Source organism: Candoia aspera, chromosome 1 (assembly GCF_035149785.1).
Source record: "Candoia aspera isolate rCanAsp1 chromosome 1, rCanAsp1.hap2, whole genome shotgun sequence".
Taxonomy (NCBI): Eukaryota; Metazoa; Chordata; class Lepidosauria; order Squamata; family Boidae; genus Candoia; species Candoia aspera.
Genome location: NC_086153.1, coordinates 189,386,747 through 189,395,634, shown reverse-complemented (window position 1 = coordinate 189,395,634; position 8,888 = coordinate 189,386,747).

Below are 8,888 nucleotides of genomic sequence, written 5' to 3'. Positions count from 1 at the left end.
TCAGTTTTTACACAAAAAAATACTGAAGTGGCAAAACCTGCATAGCAAATTATTCTACTAGGTTTACTTATTCAATTTTGCAATTAATGTTGCTTGGCAGTAACACTAAACGGAAAACGAAAATCAGCCAGCATCAGCACAAAGCTCTGATGAAAGTTGCAGTAAGAATGGACAGGGCAGTCTCCTATAGCTGTAATGATGAAGCAGATACGCTGCAGAGCCACGGAAGGTGGAATCTGTTTATTACAGTCATGTAGCAGTTGCTACTTCCGTTCTCAGTGGCAACGGGTAACAAAAATACTTCACAGATCTTGGTGCTGTAATAATCTATAGCACACAACTTACCAGGAAAGAGGGAAGCAAGTACTAAAATAATTGCTATAAAATTGAGGCCCAAATCACCTTTAATAGCTTTCAAACTATCCAAAAGGACATATAGAATGTTATTTCTAACATTTATTGGACTTCCAGTTAATTTTTTGGCTTAATAGAACTTTACCCTGCCATACATTAAAAAGTCACCCAAATTGGAAACACGCAAATTTTGCAACAATTTGTTTGTTATTAAACCCAATAAAGAAAAGCAACATTTGCAGCAAAAAATGTAAAACATATAAATCAAGCTGATAGCAGCAAGCATAAAACAAGAGGAAGAAATGTGCCAACTGGAAAGAAAATCAACACAAATATTACACTGATTTTGTAAGTACAGACATATCCTGGCATCTGAATATCTTTTCCAAGGTCTTCATTGCTAACCTGCAGCATATTTCTTGACTCCTTATTCCTTTATTGTTGATCCTAAATCTACTCCTCCTCCACCACAGTCAGTCCTACGCCTGATTAATCTAAATTTAATTCATTCAGTTTAGGCACTGCCCAGCTCCAAACAGTGGTTGCTATACCTGCTGTCATTAGTTTGGTCTTTTTTATACGGAATCTTAGTCCTATTTTTTTACTGAGGTTCTTAACTTTCATTATTAGAGTGTCCTAACAGTCAGAAATCATGCTGAGATGAGGAGTAGGTCTCTAGTGTTTATTACTGCTACATAAGACAGAATCCTAACAAACTGAAGAAGTGTGGGAAAAACCCAGACAGATAAACCCCAAAGTTAAGGCGGGTCTGATCTGTGTCTCTTTGAATGGCTGCTTAATTCCTCAGCACTACGCATGCGTTTTCCCCCCTGGATAGAGGCCCCTTCCAGCTCACCATCAGTACTCATGACATAGAGCTTGCAAATTGTTTGCATGTTCAGCTATCAGAGTAGTGTAATCAGCATAGCAGGGGTTATTTATGTTTCTTCCTTCAATTTTAAAATCACACTCTTCTTCCATTCCAGCCTCCCTTAATATATATTCAGCATATTGGTTGAATAAATAAGGTGAGAATACACAGCCTTGTCTCACTCCTTTGCCAGCCTGGAACCAGTCTGTTTCACCATGTTCTGTCTGCACTGTGGCTTTTTCTAAGCACATTCCACAGTTTTACATGACTGACACAAACGCCTTTCTATAATCAATGAAGAACGTACTGACTTCTTTTTGGTATTCTTTGGTTTTCTCAATTATCCAGCATGCATCAACAATAATCCCCGTATTCCCAGTACCGTTTTAAAGCCAGCTTGAACAGCTGGCATCTCTTTTCCATGCAGGGCTCTAATCTGTGCTGGATGATCCTAAGCATTATTTTGCTGTTGTTGTTTATTCGTTTAGTCGCTTCCGACTCTTCGTGACTTCATGGACCAGCCCACACCAGAGCTTCCTGTCGGTCGTCAACACCCCCAGCTCCCCCAGGGACAAGTCCGTCACCTCTAGAATATCTTCCATACACCTTGCCCTTGGTCGGCCCCTGTTCCTTTTGCCCTCCACTCTCCCTAGCATCAGCATCTTCTCCAGGGTGTCCTGTCTTCTCATTATGTGGCCAAAGTACTTCAGTTTTGCCTTTAATATCATTCCCTCAAGTGAGCAGTCTGGCTTTATTTCCTGGAGGATGGACTGGTTTGATCTTCTTGCAGTCCAAGGCACCCTCAGAATTTTCCTCCAGCACCACAGTTCCAAAGCATCGATCTTCCTTCGCTCAGCCTTCCTTATGGTCCAGCTCTTGCAGCCATATGTTCCTACGGGGAACACCATTGCTTTAACTATGCGGACCTTTGTTGTCAGCGTGATGTCTCTGCTCTTAACTCTTTTATTGAGATTTGTCATTGCTCTTCTTCCAAGGATTAAGCGTCTTCTGATTTCCTGACTGCAGTCAGCATCTGCAGTAATCTTCGCACCTAGAAATACAAAGTCTTTCACTGCTTCTACATTTTCTCCCTCTATCTGCCAGTTATCAATCAAGCTGGTTGCCATAATCTTGGTTTTTTTGAGGTTCAGCTGCAAGCCAGCTTTTGCACTTTCTTCTTTCACCTTCATCATAAGGCTCCTCAGTTCCTCTTCGCTTTCAGCCATCAAAGTGGTATCATCTGCATATCTGAGATTGTTAATGTTTCTTCCAGAGATTTTAACTCCAGCCTTGGATTCCTCAAGCCCAGCACGTTGCATGATGTGTTCTGTGTACAAGTTGAATAGGTAGGGTGAGAGTATACAGCCCTGCCGTACTCCTTTCCCAATCTTAAACCAGTCCGTTGTTCCGTGGTCTGTTCTTACTGTTGCTACTTGGTCGTTATACAGATTCTTCAGGAGGCAGACAAGATGACTTGGTATCCCCATACCGCTAAGAACTTGCCACAATTTGTTATGGTCCACACAGTCAAAGGCTTTAGAATAGTCAATAAAACAGAAATAGATGTTTTTCTGAAACTCCCTGGCTTTTTCCATTATCCAGTGGATATTGGCAATTTGGTCCCTAGTTCCTCTGCCTTTTCTAAACCCAGCTTGTACATCTGGCAATTCTCGCTCCATGAATTGTTGAAGACTGCCTTGCAGGATCTTGAGCATTACCTTACTGGCATGTGAAATGAGTGCCACTGTTTGATAGTTTGAACATTCTTCAGTGTTTCCCTTTTTTGGTATGGGGATATACATTGATTTTTTTTCAATCTGATGGCCATTCCTGTGTTTTCCAAATTTGCTGGTGTATGAAATTAAAGATATTGTACAATAGTTTGCACACTCTGCTAAGTCTCCTTTTTTTGTTACTGAGAACTTCTTCCCATCTGTCGGCCACTGTGTCGTTCTTCAGATTTGCTGGCACAGCTTAGTTAATCTTTATTGATTCTTCTTCTGTTGCTTGCCATATTTCTGTGGGTATTCCATCAGCTCCTGTAGCTTTCTGACTTGGTAATGACGAGAGTGCTGATCCAACTTCATCTTCCAGTACTAGAGGTTCCTGTAGATAGGAATTATCTTCTAAGGCATGGGTGTCCAACCTTTTGGCTTCCCTGGGCCACACTGAGTGAAGAGGAATTGTCTTGGGCCACACATAAAATATATAATATAGTTAATGTATATAAGTAATAAAACTTCATTTATTTTTTTAATATTTTTATTATAAAATTTAAAAAAAGAGGGCAACATAAAACTAGTGGGATATTTGACTTTGTTTTTGTGAAACTAATGCATCAATGTCTGGTTCGATGAAAGTGGTTGCAATTCTCAGTGAGTTCTCAAGGTGCTCGTCAGAAATTTTAATTCTAATTTTACTCTTCATGTGCTTCATCCTTGGGGCCGCATTATTCAGGGCCACATGCGGCCCAGAGGCCGCAGGTTGGACACGCCTGTTCTAAGGTATTTTTATCCCTCCAGCTTCTAAAGACCAATTTGGAAGTGACATGCAGTTGGGTGCATCCAGTGGGGTTGGCCTATTTGAGAGAAGTAGTGGTTCCATCTGCATTGAAGGAGGTGGTGGTACAACCCCCTCTCAAATGCAGTCTCTAAGCTTCCCTTCTGGGGAAGGTTGTTGAAAAGGTAGTAGAGTTGCAGTTACAGAAGATCCTGGATGAAACTAATTATCTGTATCTCTTTCAGCTGGGCTTCAGGTTGGGACATAGTACTGAAACAGCATTGGTCACACTTGTTGATTCCCTTTTGTGGAACTGGGGTGATGTGGTGTAACAATCCTGACCCTCCTAGATCTATCAGAAGCTTTCAATACCATCAGCTTGGGGATAAGCTACCACTATTAGGGATAAGCTATCACTCTTCAAGGGTAAAATGGGAAAGATACAATGGCCCTCTGTCTCAGCCCTTCTCTCATAGAACAGGGCAGAAATAATTTTCTAATCCAGTTTTCAGGATAAATCTTCACAAAGTGGCATAGAAAATATTATGAGCAACCCTGATATGAGCAATGTCTCTCATTAACCTTGTATCTACAAATAGTATACCTACATTCACCTAGCATGGAAGATTAATAGACTGCCCTATAAGCTGAATGGATGGGACATGCACAAGCTACTCCATGAAGGATGTGATAAAAAATGGCTTACCTAACAATGAATAATTCAACATTCTTCCTAGCATGTATGTTACATTTCACTAATGTAAAAGAAAATTTGCACCCTTCTATCATTGGAGTAAGAGGTAAGGAATTAATTGCTTAATTTCCCTCCAACCTCAAAAATACTGATTATATGACAGACAAATTCAAAACAATTGTCACAGTTTGATAGTAACCAATATACATTACTATTTGCTTGGATGATATAACCAATAAATAATCAAATAGACAATAAGGTTGAAAGGCATTTCTCTTATAAAACCTTGTACCAACTATAGTTAACAGTGCTTCTGAACGTATCGATAGAATGTTTCAGAGTATAACATTAATTATCTTTTATAGTTGTAAACTGTGCAATATATTGCTATTTTTAATTAGCATATGTGACTATAAACAATGGCACACATTTATCTTTGATAATCCTAAACACATTAAAGCTTCAAAATTATTATGGCTGCAGTAATAAACATAATGCAAAGAAGTGGCTGCTTGGGAAGAAAATATCACAGGGAGCTTAATTGGCTTTCATTTTTATGCAAAGCAGCTTCTGAGTTGAGTGAACTTCATAAATTGGCAAACCAGCTGGACAATAGTTTTATTCTAGCTGACTAAATGGCAGTGCAAAGCTGACGCATCAGGTCTTACATTTTTTTTTCTACTCATCCGTTCCTAGCATGACCGTCAGAGAGAACTGAAATAGTCTATAAAGGCCACTGGAAAAAAGATCGTTCAAATTAAAGAATCAGCAAAACAGGCCAATTATGTTAATTAGTTAACAAAGCATACGCTTTATCCAGTGGAAATGTAGTTTAATGGAAAAATGCAGTCTTGAAAGTTAATCTGCCTATAAAACATGTTTAAGTACAGCATTCTAGAATTCATCCCATTTTTTCGTCTCCTTTAATACACACTAGATCAGATAAAATATGATTGGGATAACTAGAATTAAAATCTTCCAATTAATATAGCCATATTAACACTGCAGTGGAATTCCTTAGAGATCAGGCTGAAACCAGACATACGTTGTTATCATTACAATAAAAGTCTGATCTCCCTCAGTCTATCTGATGTGTGCTAGTGAAAAACTCGTATCAAAACAATAAGTTACCTTAATCCTGCTCAGGTTCATGTGCACCAGCAGCCACGTATGTTCTGTTAAATCAGCAAAATGAAGGAAGATAGATCCTTTTTTTCTTCCCACATTGAAAAGTCTGTTGTCAACATTACATTCATAAGGTTACAGCTGTTACTTAAAGTCTTCAAATCAAAAGTGAGTCAAATATCATTTTTATATTCTGACTTCTGTTCAAAATACTACTATGCTTTAAATTAGCCTCTCTAGAAGTCATATGTATATATGTAAATGTATATGTAAAATACTAAAATACTAAAATTATTCATTCCTATAGAAACTATGTCTTCTCCTGAAAACCACATGCATTATTACAAAGATTTCATATTTTTATTTATTAATAAGTACAATAATTTTCACCAGGGAAGTTCCTCTTATTTATTAAAAAAAACTTCAACTCAGTTTTTATTTCAATTTTTTCTTGTCAAATCAATTGATAGAAAAATGGTGCATCCTGAATAAAGACAGAAAAATATTATTCAAAGTTTGACCAATCTTCTCAGGGGCAAATACGTGAGTTCTAGTCCTGCCTTAGGCATGAAAGACAGCTGGTGACCTTGGGCTAGTCCCTCTCTCTCAGCCCAGCTCGGTGCAATGTAGTCTAGCCTCCTTGCTGTGCACCCTGGGAAATGTGACTTGTCACGGCTAAATAGTCTACACATCTGGCTGCTGGACCTCACGAGGATTTCCCAGGAAGAAAAAGCAGCATGAACACCGAACTGCTATGCCATACAATTAAAAAAACAAACAAACCAGTATTACTAAGCTGGGCATCAGCATGGTCAGATAATTTCACATGATTTAGTGTTAAGGTAAGTGGTACATTTGGCTACCTGTGTGTTTCATTTCCTCTGGCAATTAGGGCAAGTAAAAAAAAAAAAGACAGCGAGACCATTTTTTCCTTCCCCATATTCAACACAGGGCTGCAACTGGGGGGGGGGGGAAGTGGGGCATGTGCCCCGGGCACAGCGCTGGGGGGCACCAAAATGAGCACTGGGGGGGCGCCAAAATGGGCTTGGAATCCATGTTTGCCCTGGGTGACACAGACCCTAGTTGTGGGCCTGATCCAACATTAGTAAGAGAAGGCCCTGCCTTTTTTACAAGCTGGCTAGTTCCATTCCTCTAGTACCATTACAATGAGGTTCACAGTCTGGAAGCCCTTCAGCTTTCAATATATCTGCCACTAAGTGGTAATGGTGACAAAGAGCACATTTCTACAATTGCCTTTTATGTGCCAAATGTAACCACTCCTGAGCTGGTCAGATACTGTATGGGTACAGATAACCATCCCTTCGTTACCTTACACTACAAATAGATCATTTTTATGGGATTATACATGGATACAGATAGTCCTTGTTTAGTGACTACCTTGGATAGCAACTGTTCAGTTACAATGGTGATGAAAAAGTAACTTTGTGACCAATGTGCACATTTACAACCTTTGCAGTGTCCCTCTCAGTCACATGTTGGCCATTACAGTCAATTAGTATATGAAGACCTAGCTTTCTGGAGAAGGCTCTGATGCTGGGAAAAGTAGAAGAAAAGAGAAGAAGAGGATGACCAGCAGCAAGGTGGATGAACTCAGGTACAGTGGCAATGAGTCCACCATTGGAAGACCTGAAAGGCCAGGTTAGGGACAAGTCGTCATGGAGAAAATCTATATATGTAGTTGATCACAGTCAAAAACAACTTGATGGCACATAATCAAGAGAGGAAGTGAAACAAATGCTATAAAAGTTAGTGTAAAAAAAAAAACTGATGAAAAAGAGATCATCAGTGCTGTGAAGATTAAAAAAAAATTGTAAAGCTTTAGGTGTTGATGGTGCAACTGGAGAAATGTTTGGATATGGTTTGCTTAAGAAGTAGCATGTAACTTACCGTGTACAGAGTCCTCGGAGTTTGCAGTTACAATGGTGATGAAAAAGTAACTTTGCGACCAAGGCCCACATTTACAACCTTCTTAGTCACGTGTTGGCCATTACAGTCTATTAGTACACATTGTCCTATGCTTGACTTGTTCTTAGTCTCCCCCCCACACACACCCCTTGCAGGGCAGAGAGATTGCTTAAACAAGCTAACTCTTCCGGATCTGTTTTTCTCCACAGCGCAGTGTGTCCCTAAAAAGTGCTTGTATTTTTATAATGGTTTTGTATTTTCTTTTTCTCTTATTCTTGATATAGTCCAAAGGCTATAAATCAATAAAGTATGTATCTGTCTGTCTGTCTAAAAAGTTCAAGCAAGTTAATAAGCTCAGTTCTGTGACCTTAATTAGGCAGCTCAGGCTGCTGCCTGTAACTGACAAGATCCTAATCAGCTTCACCCTAAAGGCTTTCTTTTGCCTTCTAAGGGGCTCAGGGCCCCATGGGCGCTAAGCAAACAGCACATTCCTTTCAGTGTGTATTCCTCATTGTGTGTCTGCTTACTCTCTTGTAATCCCTTCCTCTCCAATGAATGTAAATACAAACATCAATTCTCTTCTTGCTAAATTATTCCAGCACTAGGGTGAGCGTTCCCAAGAACAGGGGGGTAGGGAAAAAGGGCTATAAGATTTGCTCTTTTAAACCAGCTGCCTCATGAGTCAAGTTCTGGAAACCTTCCCTGCTGTTTGGGCTCACTCAGGTGTTTGGGGGTTATATCCTGCTGTAAAGCAAAGGAAAGCTGAAGTAAAATTGTAAGCACAGTCACGGTCACATGATTTTTTACTGCAACTGCTTTGCTTAACGACTGAGTCGTGGGTCTGAATTGTAGTCGCTAAACGAAACTACCTGTATATCTGAAAGCTTAAGCTGCTGATAGATGAATAATACTAATGTCCTATTAAGTCTTTGTTGAAAGATCTGTACCTGTTACCAATTACTTTTAGGGCATGTCAACGGGTTACTATTAATCTTTTAAAAAGTAAATGGTTTAACGCCTGACTAGCTATGGGACCAATTCTTGTCATAAATCTGTCCAGAGAGTAAAATTTCCATAAGCAACTTTCTTAAACATTCACCCACTTTCAGAAATCCATCTGACAGATTCACAAAGAAAACGGTGTCACTCCTGAGCTTTCTCTCTTTTAGAAAAGAATTACGATTCATCTCTTGAATAGGGTCTTTTGAATTGTTTTTATAAGGTTTTAATATTTATATAGGCATATTCATTATGCTGGGTTTTTTACTTTTGTTAGCTTCTTTGATCATACTTGTGGGACAATCAATCAATCAATCAATAAATGCTTTACCTGGGCTTATTCACATCACAGAGCAAATTAGGGCATGATGAGATAGAATGCTCATCTGCTGGAGTTCCCTTATTATACAAAAATCTGTT